The sequence below is a fragment of the Anomaloglossus baeobatrachus genome, chromosome 2 (assembly GCF_048569485.1).
Source record: "Anomaloglossus baeobatrachus isolate aAnoBae1 chromosome 2, aAnoBae1.hap1, whole genome shotgun sequence".
Lineage (NCBI taxonomy): Eukaryota > Metazoa > Chordata > Amphibia > Anura > Aromobatidae > Anomaloglossus > Anomaloglossus baeobatrachus.
This window is the reverse complement of record NC_134354.1, coordinates 723,571,081-723,573,937: the sequence shown is the minus strand read 5'-3', so window position 1 is coordinate 723,573,937 and position 2,857 is coordinate 723,571,081.

The following is a 2,857-nucleotide window of genomic DNA, read 5'->3' as shown; positions in this document are numbered from 1 at the left end:
CTCTTGTGTGCTGAAATTTTGTATTGCTTTTCATCACTGTTGCGGTATTAAAGCTCTTTAACGGGTTATTTTCATCATGATAGAAACAGGTATAGTTGGATTGTGTGTCATGAGTGTGCTGCATCCTAATGTCCCCTCTGGGGGACCTAGGGTCAGGAGATTTAAGCATTCAATCGATTGCACGCCTTCTGTAGAGCTAACTTGACTGTTGCCTTGCATATGTACTTTTCCTTCCATGCTGAAGGGGTTAAGGACCCTTTCCCTGGTGTCTAAGAATTCTCCTAGCTTTCATTTCAGCTACAGCTTGTGATTATCTTACCCTTCCGCTATATCTACCCACACCTAGCTTCACTCCATGCCAGATATAGAATTTCACTTTTGACCGTGTTGGAGGAGCTCGTTTCTGTTAATCTGAGGTGTTCATTTCTTTAGCATCAATGCAGCTACCAACTGGAGAAGATCTTGGAGCCCTGTCATACTTGCCTGAACTGCCTGTGTGTTTCCTTGCTCATCTGCCCCTTTACTTCCTTGGTGGGTAGGCGGGAACATTTAGGTGAATCATATACAGGAGTATAGCAATGTACAAGATTTAGGCATCTCCAACTTGAGGGGTAATCCTGAGGACAGGGATTAGCCTAGTGACCCTTAGCTACAGGGACAACTCAGGTGCACACTTTCCTTGCTACCATCACTGGCATGACATAGTGCTTGTACAAACAAGCAACTTTTCATTCAAATTTAACCTTGATACTAATTTTTTTATTGTTTACTGCTCATTGCTAGACAGCAGCATTGGCTGCACATGTACAGTGCATAAAATCTCCTTGCTATTGAACTTGTAAGCGCTGCACTAAGACTGTGCAGGATTACTTGAGCGCACCTTTAGCTCCCAATCCCAGCCTGCATCAGTCTTTCTGTGTTTCTGATGCCGCAGAGGCAAAGAAATACTGAATCTGCACAAGTCAACCAAGCAGCATGGTCACGACACCTTGCAAACAGGAGTGCAACCACCACGAGAATTTAGTCGGGCAGTTGAAGAACGGTCATTCCAGAAGAATGACATTTGGATTAACCCTTTAAAGTACCTACCGTACTTGTCTAATTATTTTCACAGATAATCCTATACCTCTGCTTTTAATGTGACGGGCATAATACACTTTATATAGATTAATTATGCCCACATATATAATCATTATTAATACTGTATTAGTAACCAGCTGAATAGAAAGTGCAGACCACTAATCCAAAAGTCTGTAAAAAAAAAAAAAAATTTTGCAAGTTGAGATAAAGTTTAAAGGAATTTCTGCTGCAGGGTATAATGCTCTTTATTTTTCTCACTTCATATAACTCAAGAAAAAAAATTGTCTTACTACATAGTCTCAGTTCAACCCTAACCTGACTTTTTTTATGTTTTTTTAGGACCATTATATTTTAGTTTTAGAAATCTTTTCATCTTATACCATTTAACACTTGCAAGGTTCTAGTTATTACCGTTGCACTTTCTGTATTTTACTCCTTCCCCGCTGTGCTGACCTATATCATCATGCTACAAGAATTCTTACAACTGCACCCACTGTCTGGAATTTCTTGCTATACAGGAACCAGAAAATATTAACCCCATTCTCCAACGTCTGAAGACAACTTGACAATATTCGCACGGCTGTGAACTTAGTGTATATATACACAGTAGAAGTATCAACAGGATTTAGATATGAAATATACCATATTATTATTATTTTCATAACTGCAAAACTAAATGGCCACACTCTTCATCATTTCATAACTGGGTATTTTTCCAATTTTGTGTATTGGAGTTCTGCTGAGAAACACGAAAAAATATTAAAAGAGTAGTGAAATGGTGGAAAAAAAAAATCCAAATAATTGTTGGGTTTTGTTTCATTGTGCCATACAGATGATCTGTCAAAATGATTCTCCAGGTCAGGAAGGTTATAGCAATGCCAAACTTTTTTTTTATATATATATATATATATATATATATATATATATATATATATATATATATATAGTATTTTTTATTCAAGTGATGAAGAAAAAAATCTAAAATTTGTAAATAAAAAATAAACAAATATTTTTCTTTTTGACTAATTTGAGACATTTAATGTTTAATTTGTCCATTGAGTAGACATGTGTGAGGGGTTGTTTTTTGTTTTGCGAACTGACATTTTTATTTAGACTATTTTGCGGTGCATATGATGTTGTGATTACTTTTGTCACATTAGGTATGAGGAAATACCGAGCGAAAGGTGAAAAGTGAGGGGGGGAGGGGAACCCTGTATCTAGGGAAGGGGGAGATGATGATTCCTGATAAAACCTTTTTCTGGCACCTATGCGCCGAGCAGGATACCTAGACCCTGGCTGACACTGAACTGGGCCCTAGATAATGATCGGAAGGTATAAGCACTAGTCAACCCCACTAAGGCCTCACTCACATCAGCGGTATGCCGCAAAACCAGATCCGTCATAAATGCGTTTCAGTTCCATTCATTTACAATGGACTCGCGACAAGATGCAGTCACCTGTGGTTGTGTATGCCGCACGCAACCGCATGTGACCGCATCTTGCCGCGATTCCATTGTAAATGAATGGAACTGAAACGCAATTATGACGGATCCTGTTTTGCTGCAAAATACCGCTGATGTGAGGGTGGCCTAAGTCCTACAGAACACATAAGGAAAAGGGTAAGGCAAACAAACAATTTATCTCCAAGATGAGTTTGGGAGAATGACAGCAACAAACAACATGTTTCCAAGATATTACAAGCCGACTGCTTGCAATCTTGACCATATAGAAAGCTCTATCACCAGCAACAAACCAAGGGGAAATGCAGGTATATAGA